Source organism: Salvelinus alpinus, chromosome 9 (genome assembly GCF_045679555.1).
Source record: "Salvelinus alpinus chromosome 9, SLU_Salpinus.1, whole genome shotgun sequence".
Lineage (NCBI taxonomy): Eukaryota > Metazoa > Chordata > Actinopteri > Salmoniformes > Salmonidae > Salvelinus > Salvelinus alpinus.
This window is the reverse complement of record NC_092094.1, coordinates 46,622,242-46,643,960: the sequence shown is the minus strand read 5'-3', so window position 1 is coordinate 46,643,960 and position 21,719 is coordinate 46,622,242. Positions and strand designations below refer to the sequence as shown.

Sequence of the window (21,719 nt, the reverse complement as noted above, 5' to 3'; positions counted from 1 at the left end):
TGGCGCCTCTTGATGGGATGTTGTTGTTGGGGTTTTTGTCGTTAGTAAGGAAAAGACTCGAAAGACTCGAAAGAACTATGCATGTGTACCTGCGTGGTAGAGATAGTCGTGTAGTGTGGTAGCGCTCGCACGGGCTCTGTAACAACGAATCAAACCTCTATTATGTCACGCTAAGTGTGACCTGCCTCACTTGATTTGCACTCTAGTTAATTTGCAAATCAATTATTTACCTTTTTTGGATTGTAATTCGATTCCATTCTGTGACTTTCTCTCCGACAGCATGTGTGTGAACTGTGTATGGGAGGCCATGAGCAAATGCACTGCACGCCACAAGGTCAAATACGGTTGCACCTTCTGTCAGAGAAAGGTAAGACTTAACCCTCTACAGACTGTGTCTCAGGCCACTTAACTAAGTTCTCAGGGGTCGTGTCAGCTCTGACTTATTTCTCTGCTTTCAGTATTTAACTGTTGTTTTACAGAGCTGACTTAGCATAAAAGGTCTCTTAGGACCCATGAACATGTCAGGTCTTTACATTTTAGCAGACACTCTCATCCAGAGCGGCTTACAGTAGTGAGTGCATACAAAATGATAAATACTTAATAAAAATACACAGAAAATACTTAAGTACTACTATACTTTACTATTTATATTTTTGACAACTTTTACTCCACTACATTCTTAAAGAAAATAATGTACTTTTTACTCCTTACATTTTCCCTGACACCCAAAAGTACTCGTTACATTTTGAATACATAGCAGGACAGGACATAAGACATTTTAAATTATTAATACTTTTACTTTTGATACTTAAGTACATTTAAACCAAATACTTTCAGACTTTTACTCAAGTAGTATTTTACTGGGTGACTTTCACTTTTACTTGAGTCATTTTCTTTTAAAGGTACCTTTACTTTTACTCAAGTATGAAAATTGGGTACTATTCCACCACTGACATTTTCACACTTTTTCCATACTGGTCCCCCTTGGGAATCGAACCCACAACCCTGGGTTGTAAGCATCATGCTCTACCAACTGACCCACACGGGACCAGGTCATCAAATCTGCTGATTGGATCGCAGCCCACCACACACCCTACTAATGATCGCTTGTCTCTCTACTCTTGAGGGGGCGCGATTCATTCGGACAGTCTACTCTTAGGAACCAAAAACCAGACACAATCAGGGTAGTCTCCCCAGACAGACATGCTGCCTCACACAATTTAACAATATTTCATCATATACGATTGCCCAAGTGCCTGCGTCGGTTGGGCAGAGAAGAGTAGGCGGAAATGGAATGCACACAGGAAATCGTCCAGAGCCTTATCGGTTCATTTCCTGCCATAAAAATGTCAACTGGAAACAACATTGATGGAGCTCGCAGATGATATTTTCAAAGAGTGCATTTCGCAAGTGAGTAGTTTGCATGCGCCTTTACAGCTAATGTTAGCGTTACAAGCTTATAACCACTGACAGCTAACATATTGTTTTCTTTCCCCTTTCAAAGTGGCCAAGAAAATCTGACATGATCCCCTGACCTAGTACTGTTGCCCTAGGTCTGGGATTTATTAGACTACAATCAAGGCAAAACATTACTTCCCACTACTGACTGCTTATCTTACTTCTTTACCCTGGCTTATTCTTATTGCAGGACTGGAGGAATCACCAGCACAACGACTGCCAGACCGGTGGGGCTGTGGCTGTCCAGGAGGATGTGTCCATGTCAACCATAGACACTCACAGACACCCAAACAGACTCTGTAAAAAAAGCTAAGCTCTCCTTTCAATACCGCAGCGACTTGATCATGGCTTCTGATTCTGACCTCAGCAAGTTGTAACGTAAGTGCTGGTGCTTCTCTTTGAACGCATGGACGATAGTCGCTAGACTTTGTCATGCCCCTAGAACATGTAGAGTATTTTATGACAGCTGGGATTTTTTTTTTACACCAAACTGAAATGTTGCTGAATGATATTACATTGTCTCCTGTCTGAAGAAAAAACATTTGAAACCCCTAAAAACACTACATTACACCAATGGGACTCATTCCTCTTCAGATGATCAAAGACAATTATTTGAAGAGCAGTGTTAGCCTCCCTCAACAGACTTTGGTCTCTGGTTCGATTTATATATTTGTCATGGAAACCTACAGATATTGAATGACTGCGTATGTTTCATGTTAAGTCTACTACCCCTGTGAACCAGATTTAAAAACCCACAGAATGCCTGTTACTGAAAAATACTAATGCTCTATAAGTGCCGATTTACTTAAATTATACATTTTCTATGTTTTTTTATTTATGTATTATGTTGGCTCTGTTCTGCATTAAATGGAGCAGGAAAGGCAGGTATGCTACAATAGGTCTGAAAAGAACCTATGAGAATGAAATAAAACACCAAATGACCTTGTCAATTGTCCTCTTGCTAGTTCCCAGTGATTGCATGCTGTGAGAGATTGAGTGATGTAATGACCTATATAATTCTGCAGTCACATTCATATGTAATGAGTAATGACCCTACTTGTCATTTGACATATTTTCAATGTAACTTGCAAACTGCAAAATTCATTTCAAACCAGCTTGGTCTGTGTGTGACTGGGTGAGAATATGTTTTGAGTACATTGCGACACATTATCAATATTGTAAATGCATTTTCAACAAATTTGAGATGTGTACATTTCCAGTAGGAAATTGACTTGAGGTAGTGAACGAACTGTGTCCAGAGTCAGAAAGGCATGCATGGCGAGAGTTGTCTGATATGTAGGCAATTTCCATCCACCCACCCACTGTCTCTGTGGACTTATCGTTGTGTACTTATCGTTAAGTGTATTAATGCCATGGTTATTATTTAATCGACAGTGCACATTAGTGAGATTATCTGAGCTTTTCTCATTGATAGCTGTCAACTGCCACACAGCTGCACTGATGTGGATTAAACCCTGGATTAAAGTGGTCAACTGCGTTATAGAGGGGAAGTTGTTGTGTAATGTTGTTCAGTACAACATGCTATCTTTCTGTGAAGACCAACTGGTATACACCTCCACTATTCACTTGAGAACTGGTGTGAAAAACGAGGGTCAATTTGACCAACAGCTACCCGTCCAAAAGAGGGTCCATTACATTGATTTATTGGATTGCCTGTTGAGAGATTGGAAGAGTTTTGAGATCTCCTTATGAAGTAATCCACAGCAAGCTCTACAAACAGGCTATGAAATTATATGACGTCATCCAGTATATGATTTTATTTTTATTTAACCTTTATTTTAATAGGGAACACCTATTGCAACCTAGGTCTTGGAGTGAAACATTTTGTGTCCTCTGTGTCTCTACATGTAGCGTGTTGTTTCCTGATTATTGTGTTCGGGGACTTTGCTCTCAGGGAGGGGACTGCTAGAAGAAGAACAGAAAGAAGGGAACACATTGCTACTTTGGCACAACGTCTAGAAACTACGTGTGCAAGGTCATTATCAGCTTAGTGCACCCTGAGAGCAGAGACGCCTAGCTTGTGCATGAGTATAAAGAGTGCTGAAGGGGAAGCACCCATTCAGAGCTTCTGACAGACTAGTACTTTGAGTATTGAGATTGTTGTCTCCGGGCGATATCAATAAAGATCTGTTCACTTAACTTTGACTTGGAGTCCTTAGTGTTAATTTCCCTGCTCAACGTGCTTTAGGCATGCTGCAAGGAGGCATGAGGACTGCAGATGTGGCCAGGGCAATAAATTGCAATGTCCGTACTGCGAGACGCCTAAGACAGCGCTACAGGGAGACAGGACGGACAGCTGATCGTCCTCACAGTGGCAGACCACGTGTAACATCACACCTGCACAGGATCGGTACATCAGAACATCACACCTGCAGGACAGGTACAGGATGGCAACAACAACTGCCTGAGTTACACCAGGAACGCACAATCCCCCCATCAGTGCTCAGACTGTCCGCAATAGGCTGAGAGAGGCTGGACTGAGGGCTTATAGGCCTGTTGTAAGGCAGGTCCTCACCAGACATCACCGGCAACAACGTCACCTATGGGCACAAACCCACCGTCGCTGGACCTGACAGGACTTGCAAAAAGTGCTCTTCACTGACGAGTCGTGGTTTTGCCTCACCAGAGGTGATAGTCGGATTCGCGTTTATCGTCGAAGGAATGAGTGTTACATCGAGGCCTGTACTCTGGAACGGGATCGATTTGGAGGTGGAGGGTCTGTCATGGTCTGGGGCGGTGTGTCACAGCATCATCGGAGTGAGTTTGTTGTCATTGCAGGCAATCTCAACGCTGTGCATTACAGGGAAGACATGACCCTCCAGCATGACAATGCCACCAGCCATACTGCTCGTTCTGTGCGTGATTTCCTGCAAGACAGGAATGTCAGTGTTCTGCCATGGCCAGTGAAGAGCCCGGATCTCAATCACATTGAGCACGTCTGGAACCTGTTGGATCGGAGGGTGAGGGCTAGGGCCATTCCCCCCCCCCAGATATGTCTGGGAACTTTCAGGTGCCTTGGTGGAAGAGTGAGGTAACATCTCACAGCAAGAACTGGCGAATCTGATGCAGTCCATGAGGAGCATATGCACTGCAGTACTTAATGCCACATCAGATACTGACTGTTACTTTTGATTTTGACCCCCACCTTTGTTCAGGGACACATTATTCAATTTATGTTAGTCACATGTCTGTGGAACTTGTTCAGTTTATGTCTCAGTTGTTGAATCTGTCAAAAGTTTGGACACACCTTTTATTTTATTTTTTACTATTTTCTACATTGTAGAAAGATAATGCTTTTCCTTCATTCTGCAGTCCAACTCATCCCAAACCATCTCAATTGGGTTGAGATTGGGTGATTGTGGAGGCCAGGTCATCTGATGCAGCACTCCATCACTCTCCTTCTTGGTCAAATAGCCCAACTATTTCCATTGATAGTTAATTCCCTATTGACATCTAGTCTTCCGCGTTGAGTATTATCTTAAAATATTCTTACAACTGGTACTGTAGATTAAGTTTAAAATTCTAATATTGACCCCTGTGGTACACTTTTATGTACTTCAAGAAATCCAGACTTAACCCGATCAATCACGATGGCCTGAGTTCTGTCACTAAGATGATCAGGAAACCATGAACAGGTGTCAGAGCTCAGGCCTATCGAGGATATTCAGTAAAATAGCATGATCAAAAGTATCAAAAGCTTGTTGCAGGTCCACAAACAAAGCAGCACATTTCATTTTAGTGTCTAAAGCATTGAGAAGATCATTAACAACTAAAGTGGTTACTGTAATAGTACTATGCCCACGCCTAACACCTGATTGGTTTACATTCTAATTTAATTTCTCAGCTAGAAAAAGCAAAGTTGTACATTTACCAAGGATTCAATAATCTTAGCTAGACAAGGAAGCCTTGAAATGGGGTGATAATTATTAAGATCACTACCATCCCCGCCGTCACGGAGTGGAAGCGCAAGAGTAGATTTCCATTATTTTGGAATATTTCCCAATTCTCTTTTATGAATGACTTCGGATAATTCTGGAGTGTACAAGGCATTTGATCTTCCTTTAACCCTTAATGTTTTTAATGGAGCATGATTATCCACAATAGTATTGAATACAAATGCAAATAGGCTCAAAGCTAAATCACGCTCAGGGATAGCTGAAATACTATCAAGGTTACTAAATTAAAGATAGTGTCAAAAAGCCTGTTCACTGAAGTTAAAGATCCTCTTTGTGATGATACAAGGCTTAGATATTTGTATTCTCACATCTCAAACACAACCAATTGGGCAATGATCACTAATGTCTGGGCGAAGACACCAGTAGAAACATACAGTGCATTCAGGAAAGTATTACTTGATAGCCTTATTCTAAAATAGAAAATATATATATATTTTAAATCAATCTACACACAATACCCCATATTGACAAAGCAAAAACAGTTAAATGTTTTGGAGGGAAATGTATTACAAATAAAAATAGAAATACCTTATTTATATAAGTATTCAGAACCTTTGCTATGAGACTCGAAATTGAGCTCAGGTGCGTCCTGTTTTCATTGATCATCCTTGAGATGTTTCTACAACTTGATTGGAGTCCATCTGTGGGAAATTCAATAGATTGGACATGATTTTGAAAGACACACACCTGTCTATATAAGGTCCCACAGTTGACAGTGCATGTCAGAGCAAAAACCAAGCCATGAGGTCGAAGGAATGGTCCGTAGCTCCGAGACAGGATTGTGTCGAGACACAGATCTGGGGAAGGTACCAAAAAATGTCTGCAGCATTGAAGGTCCCAAGAACACAGTGGCCTCCATAGTTTTTAAATGGAAGAAGTTTGGAACCACCAAGACTCTTCCTAGAGCTGGCCGCCCTGCCAAACTGAGCAAATGTGGAAGAAGGGCCTTGGTCAGGGAGGTGACCAAGATTCCAATTGACACTCTGAAAGACCTCCAGAGTTCCTCTAGAAGGACAACCATTTCTGTAGCACTCCACCACTCCACCAATCAGGCCTTTATCGTAGTGGCCAGACGGAAGTCACTCCTCAGTAAAAGGCATATGACAGCCCGCTTGGAGTTTGCCAAAAAGCACCTAAAGGACTTTCAGACCATGAGAAACAAGATTTTCTGGTCTGATGAAACGTGTCTGTGACACGGCAGGGTCGACTCATTCAGACTGCTCTTACTCCCTCATTTTTCAGAATACAAGCCTGAAACAATTTCTAAAGACTGTTAACATCTAGTGGAAGGCATAGGAACTGCAATTTGAGTCCTAAGTCAACGGATACTGTAATGGCATTGAATAGAAAACTACAAAACCAACAAAAAAAACAATTTCCTGAATGGAGTTTTCTCAGGTTTTTGCCTGCCAAATCAGTTCTGTTATACTCACAGACACTATTTTAACAGTGTTGGAAACTTTAGAGTGTTTTCTATCCAAATCTACCAGTTATATGCATATCATATCTTCTAGGCCCGAGAAGCAGGAAGTTTAATTTGGGCATGCTTATCATCCAAAATTCCGAATGCTGCCCCCTACCCTAGAGAAGTTAAGAACAAATTCTTATTTACAATGATGGCCTACCCCGGCGACGCTTGGCCAATTGTGCACCACCCTATGGGACTCCCAAACACGGCCAGATGTGATACAGCCTGGAATCTAACCAGGGACTGTAGTGATGCCTCTTGCACTGAGATGCAGTGCCTTAGACCGCTGCGCCACTCGGGCTGATTTCACAGGTCATTTGATTAGTCATGTACAACAGATGCACTTGTGGAACACAATTGTTTCTGTGTTTTTGTATGGGGAAAACATTGAGCCCAAAAGTCCTTTGTGAGCTAACTAGCCAACCAAGGTGCATAACTAGCTAGCTCGCCAGGCAATATTTAGCTAGCTATCTAGTTAACATTAGCTCACTGTTTGTTTAGTCAGACTTTTCTAAGTGGTGACATGCTAGCTAACCAACTAACCTTGCCATGGTGCCGGCCTAGCGTTAGCTAGCAAGTCTGCCTACATGAACAGTGTGTTAACATTAACTAGCTAGCTAAATATCCATTCCCTGGTGGACTAACATTAGCTAGCATGTCACCACGTGAAAAAGTATGACTACACAAACCGTGAGCTAATGTTAACTAGCTGGCTAAATCACTAAAGACTTGTCAATACAAATGTCACAATAGTCATGCTAGCCTATGCTGGTTTTCATTTTACTTGTAAAGAATGTAATGTACACGTAACTACAGTCGGTTGTTATCTAGCTAATTTTCATAAGCACCTGGCTAACCACAGATCTTTGACCTAACCAAAATAGCTTGTTAGCAGCTAGCAAACAGGGCTTACCTTATCACAAGGCTCCAGCTATGCCTCTCAATTACAGAGGTCGGAAAACAATAAAATGCTTATTGGAGTAGTGGTTAAAATCCGGTACATAGCACAGAACCGTCCTTGCTTCTGATCGACAGAGAGACCTAAGGTTATCTAGTTCGCTACGAAGGCCAGAGGGTAATTCAAAAAATTATAGTAATTTCAAAATACTAAGGTAGCTAGCTAGGTAATTTGAAAAAGGTAATTTGAAAAATGCTAAACAAGAATACACACAAGAAATACACAATATAAATAATTTACACGAGAAACTAAAAAGGCTATAATATCTACTTGCTAGGTTACTTGCTACTTGTCGATGAGAGTTTGCATGGGTAAATGTGCCTTGAGGGATGATGTCAAAGCTTGCGACAGGATGTGTAATTCTGCTAATTAGCACAGTTTTGGGGAGTAATTACAGGCAAATATATTGATAAAAGTTACCCAATCCGAGAGAGATTTGCGCGGTTATCAAAACATCACGCCAGGGTACGCCTACACGAAACACAGACTTTATATGAAGTAGTTCTAAAATCCCCTACGAAAAATGTAATGGTGAAAAAACTATTAGAACCATTTCCGTTTTTTACTGCTTGGTTTTATGGGCTTTATGACTAATACTGTGGTACTCAATATAATGACATCGTTCTATGTATAAGAGAGCACTGCACGATGACCTCAGCCTCAGCTTTACAACACTGAGCAGACAGCCTTGTCCTCTCAAGCGTCATAATCCCCTGCATCTGTCAAAACTCATGCGTCACTTTCTGTGTCAGGCATGTAATGTCGCTGCCGTAGCGCACAATGCTACCACCACCACCGCTGGGCTGAGCCTGAATCGAGGGCCCAGCAATGAAGAGTGGGAGGAAATGAACAGCGGCTCTTAGTGGAGAGTGGTGAACCCCTCCATCGCGTTTGTCCCATTTTACATATTTGACAAGTGCTTCAGCTGCAGAGAAGATGAGTAGACGGTGAAGGGAAAAGTGGACGAGGAGGAGGAGAAATTCAGAGGAAATTGCAGGTGTGTCCATGTGGCGAGAAAATTCCACCCCACCACCCTTTCCACCCCCTCAACCCTTCTAGCTGTAAGAACTCTCAGATCCCATTTAGCAGATGAAGAGTTTCCCATCTGCCGCTACAGTTCCCTGCCACTCTCTATACCAATCACTGCTCATTCTCTGCTCTGTCTCTGAGCCCGCTCTCTTCCTAAAGATAATTTAATTCTAATTGATTCTTTAGTGTAGACTGTCGAGTCCTAGAGAGGTGGCTGGCTGATTGGCACTTCTCTCAGAAATGCAGGTGTAGGTCTATCAGAGGAGCTTGCTCAATCCCTGCTACTTCATGCGATTTAGGCCTAAATCCAATCAGATCAAGCATTAATGGGCAATAGCATAGCTGATGTTTTGCCGGTGTCAGTATCACGGCTCAGGAGAAACCCAGATGCAGGCATTTCGAAGAAACAAAAGTTTATTACAAATACAGGTGGCAGGCAAACGACAGATCAAGGGCAGGCAGAGGTCAGTAATCCAGAGCAGAGTCCAAAAGGTACAGAACAGCAGGCAGGCTCAGTGTCAGGGCAGGCAGAAGTCAGTAATCCAGGGCAGTGTCACAAGGTATAGAATGTCAGCAGGCAGGCAGGCTCAGGGCAGGCAAAATGGTCAAAACCTAGAAAACAGGGACTAGAGAAGAAAGAAAGAATTAAAAAAATATATAGGCATATGGGAAAATCGCTGGTATGCTTGACGAGACAAAAAAAAACTGCAAACAGAGAACACAGGTATAAATGCACTGGGGATAATGGGGTAGATGGGCGACACCTGGAGGGAGTGGAGACAAGCACAAAGAAAGGTGAAACAGATCAAATTGAAAATCATTCAACAAAATAATGAGGATTTCTATCAGCCTAATCTAGGTGTAGATTACATCTCACATTCCAGTGTTCGAACTTGTAAACAAGGCTGCATGGGATTTCTCTTAATGCGACTTTGTGTAGCCTATGGCAATGTCCGCTTTAGGTATAATGCCAGATGCCACTTGTGGATTTGACAGCTCTAACGCAGTTCCACCTCTGACACCGCCAAAACAGACGCTATGTGGTTGTCAGCTAAAGCGCACCTGATTGAATAGATCCCATAGTTCATCTCTGATCTATCTAGTTAAATAAAAAGTAAAAAATACCTGGTCTATGCTCAGAATGGATGATACTGTTATTGAGGGTGTACCATCATTTAATTGTTAACATCCTAGAAATGGGGAAAGATGAACTAAGCAATACCCCTATATTTGTATGTGTTTCCTTTCGAAGATTTACACCCAAAGGCTCGGTCTGTCCGTCCATCCGACCTTGCGTGTCTCCAGAGCTCTCCTAGTCTGTCTAGTCAGTCTCACCTCTGGATGATGTGTAAGCCCTCTGCAATGTTTTTTCTCCTGTCCTTCCCCTCTAACCCTCTAATCCTTTTCTCAAGGTTGATTTTCTGTCTGTGGAATGTTGCACATCTCAAAAAACGTCCAAGCCAGGAGTATACATCGAAATGGCTAATAAGAAACCTGACCAGAGAAAATTGCCCTTAAATACAAACCACTATTACAGGGTTGTTTGGCCATTTTGCTCCTTCAATAGATGGATGTGAGATTGGGCAGCCATTCCAAATATAATGGTTAGGATCAGAGCCTTGTGTCAGTCTTTCAATATAAGGCTCTGGTTGGGGTTATCTGCCCATTGTCTGGCTCTGGGAACGCCTATGAATTCCCTGTCATGTCATGTTGCTCTTTGTATGCCTCTGATCAGTGGTGTAAAGTGCTTAAGTAAAAATACTTGAAAGTACTTTGAAATACTTTTTTTGGGGTATCTGTACCTTACTCTAATATTTATATTTTTGACAACTTTTACTTTTACTTCACTATATTTCTAAAGAAAATAATATACTTTTTACTCCATACATTTTCAATGACACCCAAAATTACTTGTTACATTTTGAATGCTTAGCAGGACAGAAACATTTTCTAATTCACACACTTATCAGGAGAACAACCCTGGTCATCCCTACTGCCTCTGATCTGGCAGACTCACTAAACACGTCCTTCATTTGTAAATGATGTCTGAGTGTTGGAGTGTGCCCCGGGCTATCCGGGGAAAAAAAGAAAATGATGCCATCTGTTTTGCTTGATATAATGAATTTGAAATGATTTATACTTTTACTTTTCATACTTAAATACATTTTAGCTATTACATTTAATTTTGATACTTAAGTATATTTAAAACCAAATACTTTTAGACTTTTACTCAAGTAGTATTTTACTAGATGACTTTCACTTTTACTTGAGTCATTTACTATAAAGGTAGCTTTACTTTTACTCAAGTATGACAATTGGGTACTTTTTCCACCACTGCCTCTGATGATGAACACCTATTCAGAACATCAGGTTAAAAACAAAAACATTGCAATGAGTCAATCACACTATCTTTACAGCTGCAATTTGAGATTTATATATTGGTCCCCAGCATGGAATGTGTGGAGTGAAGTGTCAGTGGTAAGTAGGCAGCTTGCTATCTCAGTGGATAACAAGGGGTACATCCCAAAATGGCACCCTATTCCCTATGTTCTGATAGGACCTGTTGAGACATGACATTTCAGATGACTATGTGTGTGTATGCTATGAATCCATGTGGTACTGAGAAACTCACAGCTTTCAAATTACCCTGAAGGCTGGCACCTGTGGCAAGATGTGTGGTCTATTAGTGGTCCAGGCCACGGGCAAGATCTGATCCCAGGAGAAGAAGGTCACTTCTACCAGTGTGAGGCAGCCCAAACTGTGCTGCTGCTGACAGTACAGTTTCTTTGCTCGTTCAGTGACAGAGTTTCCCCCGCCCCGTGTGTAGGAGGATGCACCCGTCACTGCTCTCATTAAAGTGTGATGCCTCACTTCTAACTCTTCTGAGACTAGATGAATTTGCTACTCATCCCTTTCAGGAAAAGTGCCTTAAGCTTTTTTTCAGAATGTGTCAATGTATATACAGTGACTGAGCCTTTATCCCAGTTCTCAGTGACTGTAGTCTGGATAAACCCAGCTGGAAACCTATCTGGTTTAAAGGCCGATATGAAATGAAAATAACTGAGCCACCAGTCTCTCATACTAGCGTCCATGTTTCTCATGTTTCTCTCTTTACAAAATGAATGACACTGTTCATTTTTTAAAAAGAGACAGGAACTTTCCTCTAAACGTTGGTCTGCGGGAGCCAGGGTTTTGAAGGAGAGCTTTGGACTTGGACCTCACCTTGTCTGTGTTGGCTATGCAGGGTGGAGTATCCCAACTGTCATTTGATGTTCATCATTGTCCCCCACGATGAAATCCGGGAGGAGACTGAGCTTCTCCATCAGTCTGTCTGTCTGTCCGTTAGTCACACATGATATCTCAGACAGCATAAGCACAATTTTGAAGAAACTTCGGTGAATGATGTGTCTTGCCATAGAGCATTAAAAAAATTACACTGATGTGCCCAAGGCGAGAGCTATTAATTAAGTGAAATTTGAGTCACACCAGAGGAGAGGCAAAGCGAGAGGGATAACTGGGCCCAAAATCTGTCTTCCTCAGCAGGTGGTGTTTTTTCTTTGACATCTGACATGGAGTACTGGGACTGGATTAGCTAAAGAGACTGCAGAGCTTGACATTCAGGGCTGCCCATTGGCCTGCCAACATCTGCCGGGCTCACCGGGCCAGTTAATCACATGGCCGGTATCTCCAAAACAGAAAACATACATATACATACAGACATATACATACAGACATCAAAACTATGAAATAATACATATGGAATCATGTAGCAACCAAAAAAGTGTCAACAGTGAAGAGGCGAGTCCGGGATGCTGGCATTCTAGGCAGAATTCCTCTGTCCAGTGTCTGTGTTCTTTTGCCCATATTAATCTTTTCTTTTTATTGGCCAGTCTGAGATATGGCTTTTTCTTTGCAACTCTTGTACTGTATGTATTGTACTGAAGGCCAGCATCCCGGAGTCGCCTCTTCACTGTTGACGTTGAGACTGGTGTTTTGCTTGTACTATTTAATGAAGCTGCCAGTTGAGGACTTGTGAGGCGTCTGTTTCTCAAACTAGACTCTAATGTACTTGTCCTCTTGCTCAGTTGAGCACCGGAGCCTCCCACTCCTCTTACTGTTCTGGTTAGAGCCAGTTTGCACTAGTCTTTGAAGGGAGTAGTACACAGCGTTGTACGAGATCTTCAGTTTCTTGGTAATTTCTCACATGGAATAGCCTTCATTTCTTAGAACAAGAATAGACTGACGAGTTTCAGAAGAAAGTCCTTAGTTTCTGGCCATTTTGAGCCTGTAATCGAACCCACAAATGCTGATGCTCCAGATACTCAACTAGTCTAAAGATATGGCTTTTTCTTTGCAACAGTTTTATTGCTTCTTTTATCAGTGCCACAGTTTTCAACTGTGCTAACATAATTGCAAAAGGGTTTTCTAAAGATACATTTCCATCGGGGTTTCCATCGGTGCGACTATGGTGGAAAGTCCAGACCAGGTGGAAAGTCCAGACCAGGTCTCCACCGTGTGCATCCCCTCAGAATATGCCGATTTGGCTCTCGCCTTCTGTAAGAAGAGGGCAACTAAATTACCACCTCATCGACGGGGGGATTGTGTGATAAATCTCCTGGTAGACGCAGCACTTCCCAGGAGTCACGTGTATCCTCTGTCACAGGAGGAGACGGTGGCTATGGAAACATATGTCTCCGAATCCCTGGGGCAGGGATACATTCGGCCCTCCACTTCACCTGCCTCCTCAAGTTTAATTTTTGTGAAGAAGAAGGATGGGGGTCTGAGCCCGTGTATTGACTATCGAGGTATCAATCAGATCACTGTGAGGTACAGCTACCCGCTGCCTCTCATCGCCAGTGTGATCGAGTCAATGCACAGGGCGTGCTTCTTCACAAAATTGGATCTCAGGAGCGCTTACAACCTGGTGCGTATCCGGGAGGGGGACGAGTGGAAGACAGCATTTACCACCTCTGGGCACTATGAGTACCTCGTCATACCGTACGGGTTGATGAATGCTCCATCAGTCTTCCAGGCCTTTTTTTTACGAGATTTTCCAGGACCTGCACGGGCAGGGTGTAATGTTGTATATCGACGACATTCTGATATACTCCGCTACACGCGCCGAGCATGTGTCCCCGGTGCGCAGGGTGCTTGGTCGACTGTTGGAGCATGACCTGTACGTCAAGGCTGAGAAATGTCTGTTCTTCCAACAGTCCGTCTCCTTCCTAGGGTAGCGCATTTCCACTTCAGGGGTGGAGATGGAGAGTGACCACATTTCAGCCGTGCGTAATTGGCCGACTCCCACCAAGTGCAGCGTTTTCTAGGGTTTGCCAACTACTACCGGAGGTTTATCCGGGGTTTTGGTCAGGTAGCAGCTCCCATTACCTCACTGCTGAAGGGGGGACCAGTGGTCGGCTGAGGCGGACAGGGCTTTTGGTCACCTGAAGTCTCTGTTTACCTCGGCTCCCGTGCTGGCTCATCCGGATCCCTCTTTGGCGTTCATAGTGGAGGTGAACGCGTCCGAGGCTGGGATAGGAGCCGTGCTCTCGGCGCTCGGGCACGCCACCAAAGCTCCGCCTCTGTAATTTATTTTCGAAGAAGCTCAGCACGGCGGAGCGAAACTATGATGTGGGGGACCGCTGTTGGCTGTTGTCAAGGCTCTGAAGGCGTGGAGACATTGGCTTGAGAGGGCTAAACACCCTTTTCTCATCTGGACTGACCACCGCAATCTGGAGTACATCCGGGCGGCGAGGAGACTGAACCCTCGCCAGGCAAGGTGGGCCATGTTCTTTACCCGTTTTGTTTTCACTCTGTCCTACAGACCAGGTTCCCAGAAAGCTAAGACAGACGCACTGTCACGGATGGATGCGGGCCATGGATCACACTCCCATACTTCCGGCCTCTTACCTGGTGGCCCCAGTGGTGTGGGAGTTGGACGCGGACATAGAGCGGGCGTTACGCACAGAGCCCACTCCCCCCCAGTGTCCAGCTGGGCGCCTGTACGTTCCGTCTGCTGTCCGCGACCGTTTGATCTATTGGGCCCACACGTCACCCTCCTCTGGTCACCCTGGCATCGGTCGGACGGTGCGTTGCCTTAGTGGGAAGTACTGGTGGTCCACCTTGGACAAGGACGTGAGGGTTTATGTTTCCTCCTGCTCGGTGTGCGCCCAGTGCAAGGCTCCCAGGCACCTGCCCAGAGGGAAGTTAAAACCCCTACCTGTTCCACAACGGCCGTGGTCGCACCTGTCGGTGGACTTCCTGACAGATCTTCCTCCATCACAGGGCAACACCACGAGTTGTGGATCGGTTTTCTAAGTCCTGCCGTCTACTCCCTTTTCCCGGTCTCCCTACGTCCCTACAGACTGCGGAGGCCCTGTTCACTCACGTCTTCTGGCACTACGGGGTGCCTGAGGATATAGTCTCTGATCGGGGTCCCCAGTTCACGTCCAGGGTCTGGAGAGCGTTCATGGAACGTCTGCGGGTCTCGGTCAGCCTCTCCTCAGATTTTCACCCCGAGAGTAACGGGCAGGTGGAGAGAGTAAATCAGGATGTGGGTAGGTTACTGTGGTCATATTGCCAGGACCGGCCTGGGGAGTGGGCGGCATTCATCCCCTGGGGTCATGCTGAAACTACACTTCCAGGACGTAGCTCTCGTTCACCCTGTGTATGTTACCAGCCTCGAATCTGAACCCCTGCTACTCGGAGCAGACTTGATGGATCGGTTACTCCCACTGATGGATTGGAAAACCAACCATGTATGGGCACAGGTCACAGTGCCTTCTCCACTGACCATACTGTCTGCCCCTAACGCTAGCTGCAACGCAGCCATCCACAAGGGGGATCCGATCCAAGGAGATATTACGATATCTCGACACATTCTATCGGCAAACCTGATTGACCATTATTTTTATGATTTCAAGCCAGCTGTCTCTGTGAATGAGCGACTTCCCTCCTCCTTGAAGTCGTGCAATACTGTAGTTAAGATGAACTTCTCTTGTCCTTCGGACACTTCCGCAAGCACTGTGGCCGTCTCAGCAAGAAAAACATTGACAAGCAGCGTGTTCTCTGTTTCCGATGATACATCTTCCGCTTTGTGGGGGACTGTCACCCTTGACATTGACGCTATTGGGTGTCAGTCCCGCAACTGACCCGATGACTCCCACTTGTTGAAACACTTTGTGATATCATAGACATATATCCTCGTCTCAGTTCGCAGGTACTGAAGTTGTTGCTACACGTGGACGCTGTGGTGACTGACAGGCCTCGACAGCCACTGAGCGTTTTGAAGCACAAAAACCTGGAGATTTGGTTGAAAGGTTACAGCTATTCTCATAGCAATGAGGCCGTTGACAACTCGTACATAGGGTCCGACCTTTTTGTTTGTGCCTCGGATACCAACACCAACCGCTGGTAGGGGGGTCCCTAGACACTAAGGGGGCAATAGTAGCCCAGACCCATGATGAGCCTCATCGAGTCCTGTGGGGGGTCGAGACTACGTGCAACACCATACGAGGCCACCAGAGCAGAAAACAAATCTAGTTGTAAACTCCCCTACAAGATCAGTGAGGAGCAGACAGTCCCCTAGATGGGGTTAATCTTAGAACACATCTAGGATATTACTGAGGGGTCCCACTCTCGTCGTGAAAGAAGTCCAGTGGACTTCCATCTCCTAAACAAATGGCAAAAATGGTCATGCCTTGCCATGTGTAGCTTCAACTACAATACAACTAGTAAAGTGCTCTAATCATGTGTTCTGGTAGGATAACGTTTCAGAATAAATCGGTAGGACATCTGGTCCCCTTGAGTACCAGTACAAATGCCAGCACAGTCAGCACATTGCCAGCACATTGATAACAGCGACAAAGGAGTTAGTAGTCACTCAGATTGCAACACGTGTTGGGGAATCTCCAGAACACTCTTCTGATGGTGAACACACATGCCACTAATAAATAGAACCCTCCATTCAAGAGGAACGTTATTAGAAGTCATGGACCATGATCACACCGCGTATGACTGGTTCAGTGCTTAGAGAGTACTTCCGACGTAAGGTTAGTTCCTCCATGGATAACATACAGTGGGGAGAACAAGTATTTGATACACTGCCGATTTTGCAGGTTTTCCTACTTACAAAGCATGTAGAGGTCTGTAATTTTTATCATAGGTACACTTCAACTGTGAGAGACGGAATCTAAAACAAAAATCCAGAAAATCACATTGTATGATTTTTAAGTAATTAATTTGCATTTTATTGCATGACATAAGTATTTGATACATCAGAGAAGCAGAACTTAATATTTGGTACAGAAACCTTTGTTTGCAATTACAGAGATCATACGTTTCCTGTAGTTCTTTACCAGGTTTGCACACACTGCAGCAGAGATTTTGGCCCACTCCTCCATACAGACCTTCTCCAGATCCTTCAGGTTTCGGGGCTGTCGCTGGGCAATACGGACTTTCAGCTCCCTCCAAAGATTTTCTATTGGGTTCATCTCTGGAGACTGGCTAGGCCACTCCAGGACCTTGAGATGCTTCTTACGGAGCCACTCCTTAGTTGCCCTGGCTGTGTGTTTCGGGTCATTGTCATGCTGGAAGACCCAGCCACGACCCATCTTCAATGCTCTTACTGAGGGAAGGAGGTTGTTGGCCAAGATCTCGCGATACATGGCCCCATCCATCCTCCCCTCAATACGGTGCAGTCGTCCTGTCCCCTTTGCAGAAAAGCATCCCCAAAGAATGATGTTTCCACCTCCATGCTTCACGGTTGGGATGGTGTTCTTGGGGTTGTACTCATCCTTCTTCTTCCTCCAAACACGGCGAGTGGAGTTTAGACCAAAAAGCTCTATTTTTGTCTCATCAGACCACATGACCTTCTCCCATTCCTCCTCTGGATCATCCAGATGGTCATTGGCAAACTTCAGACGGGACTGGACATGCGATGGCTTGAGCAGGGGGACCTTGCGTGCGCTGCAGGATTTTAATCCATGACGGCGTAGTGTGTTACTAATGGTTTTCTTTGAGACTGTGGTCCCAGCTCTCTTCAGGTCATTGACCAGGTCCTGCCGTGTAGTTCTGGGCTGATCCCTCACCTTCCTCATGATCATTGATGCCCCACGAGGTGAGATCTTGCATGGAGCCCCAGGCCGAGGGTGATTGACCGTCATCTTGAACTTCTTCCATTTTCTAATAATTGCGCCAACAGTTGTTGCCTTCTCACCAAGCTGCTTGCCTATTGTCCTGTAGCCCATCCCAGCCTTGTGCAGGTCTACAATTTTAGCCCTGATGTCCTTACACAGCTCTCTGGTCTTGGCCATTGTGGAGCGGTTGGAGTCTGTTTGATTGAGTGTGTGGACAGGTGTCTTTTATACAGATAACGAGTTCAAACAGGTGCAGTTAATACAGCTAATGATTGGAGAACAGGAGGGCTTCTTAAAGAAGAACGAACAGGTCTGTGAGAGCCGGAATTCTTACTGGTTGGTAGGTTTTCAAATACTTATGTCATGCAATAAAATGCAAATTAATTACTTAAAAATCATACAATGTGATTTTCTGGATTTTTGTTTTAGATTCCGTCTCTCACAGTTGAAGTGTACCTATGATAAAAATTACAGACCTCTACATGCTTTGTAAGTAGGAAAACCTGCAAAATCGGCAGTGTATCAAATACTTGTTCTCCCCACTGTATATATGAAATAGACTCCTTCATACCTATCACCACTACAATGATGTAAGACACATTGACGTGTAGTAAAACTACTACATGTCCCCTTAACACATGTCTTGAGGTCAACATCAATTCTTACTGTCCTCCAGGCATTGACCTGGAAATTATCAGACTCATTCCGAACCTACTAGGATACTTAGTTATTTCCCTTGGCATGTGCGCTTATGTAAGCATAAACACACACGTACAACAGAACATTTAATGAGGATTTATGCTCGGTTTACTTAAGGGTCCGAACAAAATATCAGCCTTAGTAAAGTTGAAAATGTACCCCCAAGGCCTTTGACTCTACCGCTACAGTACTCACCGGTTTCTCCATAGAAGTCCATTGGTCATCCCTGTAGTCTGCCTGAAGCTGGGGCCTTACAGTTGTAGACTTATCATGTAGTTATCAACTTCGGATAGTGCCCTAAGCAACACACCGCAAATTAGGAACGCCCTAGATATGGCATTAGACAATGCCATTATCGGGTCATTTTGCTAGGACCTTTGACGTGTGTAGAATACAGTCCAATTAGATGATTTTGGTATGATAAAATATATTTTGTTTATCTTTAGTTTATGCTTTCATTCCTTTTTTCTTCAGTTCCTTTCACACTTAGGAAGTGATAGACCCATAAACAAAGTCCCCATACAACCATCACTTAGTGCCACAACGCCGCTCATTTGGGAAGAAATGTAATTATATATTTTGTGAGTGTGTGTGTTGGTAACATCTGCCTACGTTACTTCCCAGATCTTCCAGTCTGGACAACCAGATGACGGGTCCAGAACAGCGATCCCCAACCAGGACATCCCCTGGTCATTCCTGTGGTACTTTGCAGCTCCAGAAAACCCACCAAGGTTAACCACCCGAGGGGTACCGTAACGGCGATCACCAACCGGACATCCACTGCCCATTCTTGTGATGGACTGCTCCGCTTTCAGAAATACTACCAAGGTCCACCACCAGAAGGGAACAGCAATGATGATCCACAACCAGGACATCACGTGGTAGTTATTGCTGGTTTGCAACTTGCAGAATTCTTCCAAGTTTAATCCACCAGAGGGGGACTGTCATAACTCTCCTGTGACGCTCTGAAGGATCCGGTTACAGTGGGTCCGCTCTACAGCGTGCTCTCTCTCGTAGAGGGGTAGAGGGAAGTCGGCTGTTTTATTGCGATCTTAAAATACGCTGCCTCTATGCTTTGTAGTGTTCGAGATTGGAATGTAAACTGTGGAACACAGTGACACTTGAACAATCAAAAGTTTGAATAATTAAACAATATTTTGGTCTGTTGGTATTTAAAGAACAATCATGACGAGTGTGTTTCATTTGGTGATCTCATGAAGGACAGGAAACACTCATTACTGTGTCTTTGTTTGCGTACACTTTTCAATGATCAGATTTACATTTAGATGTTGGATAAAATGAATGAGTAAATAAGAAACTGTTTGTGAGAAGATGTAATGTGATGTTGGCCTTCTAAACGAGATACTTGTTAAGATGTAAAGTTTTAACTAGTCAGTGGCCACGCCCCCGTGAGGCCAGACATTACATCAGGCGTCATGGAATCGCCCCTTTTTCACTTCCTACAAAATGTACATTAAGTCAGAGAACGCCGGGATGGAGTCCCCACATTGGAATGGCTACAATTCCATAGACCAATAGACCAGAAAATATGGAGCTGGTGCTACATGTTGATTTGATAAAATAACAGTCTTCACATTTAATGATAGTCCAGACACTACACCGTATATAGACAGGTGTGTGCCTTTCCAAATCATGTCCAATCAGTGGAATTTACCACAGGTGTACTCCATTCAAGTTGTAGAAACATCTCAAGGATGATCAATGAAAACAGGATGCACCTGAGCTCAATTTCGAGTCTCATAGCAAAAGGTCTGAATACTTACTTATACTTAAGGTATTTCTGTTTTTTATTTTTAATACATTTGCAAACTTATTCGAAAAAACTATTTTCGGTTCGTCATTATGGGGTATTGTGTGATGATTGATCAGTATTTTTATTTGTTTAATCAATTTTAGAATAAGGCTGTAACTTAACAAAATGTGGAAAAGGGAAGGAGTCTGAATACTTTCCGAATGCATTGTATATACAGTATGTGTGTGAGTGTATTTAATCCTTCACATTCTTCCCAACGTCTGACGCTTCACACTTGTTATCAACCAGCATTCGGGTACCAAGCATGTCAATCCCTTCCCTCTCCATCTCGATTGAGCCCAGCCTCAGTTGGCTATGACCTGGGTAGGTCTACTTGCCCCAGACCCGTCTCAGTGGAGGTGGGAACCCCATCAATTCAGAGTTGAACATCGGTATGCGCATTCAAAAGTCCTCCACCTGCTTTCCAGTCTTTTTTCATATCAGACACAGCGGTGTCATTATTAGAAAATAAGGTTTTACATAGGCCTACACTATGGAGCTGCTTGCTTGTCAAGACATGAACATTATTTACACAAATCACTTATTGGTTAAATACAAAATGAATATTTTAGTAATGTTATTCAGTAGTCTAGGCCTATATAATTGTTTAGAAACCATACTTCCCGAAGCTATGATGTTTATTTATGTTATCATCTGAATATCAACTGCAGGGTGCCAAGAGCACACAACTTCTCACACAGCAGATTGCAGAAAGAAACGTGTTCTAATTAACCCAGTCACTGCGCAATATTCCCAAATGCAATCTCGGGAAAATACAACAGCAGAATCCCAGTTTTTAAGTGCTGTATGATTTATTTCTCAACTTACATTTTTTGAGCAATTGGCAGCGGTTTACAATCTTGATTGTCTGGCATGACAACATAAAGGTAACCGCGGGAAGCGCGCCAGTCATTTGAATGCATAAACGGTAGGCCTATATTCACTGTAAAATTCACACAATTACACTGTATTTATGAACACTGCAAAAATCACATGATTTTATTAGTGCCTGCGCAAGTTTTTTTTAGGACATTTAACAAGCGACAAGATCATATTTAGAGTCTGTGATCTAGCTAATGATTAACCCATTGTGGTAAACAATACAGAGGAGCAACCCCATGCTTCAGCCATGTAGCCATGATTCTGCATCAGACGGTGATAATGCTTATTGCTAAAATAACAC

The 21,719-nt window shown here is 43.8% G+C and overlaps 1 long non-coding RNA gene across 2 annotated transcripts; it reads left to right on the top strand.

Annotated features, from left to right (window-relative positions):
• Nucleotides 1-283: 283 nt before the first annotated feature.
• LOC139530225 (uncharacterized) lies at nt 284-20,492 on the top strand. Of its 2 annotated transcripts, XR_011665980.1 has the most exons (3): nt 818-1,410; nt 1,649-1,836; nt 19,348-20,492. It is a non-coding gene; the product is annotated as an uncharacterized lncRNA (long non-coding RNA). The 2 variants fall into 2 exon arrangements; XR_011665979.1 differs by lacking the exon at nt 19,348-20,492 and having other exon boundaries at nt 284-1,410; nt 1,649-3,618.
• The last annotated feature ends 1,227 nt before the right edge of the window (nt 20,493-21,719 follow it).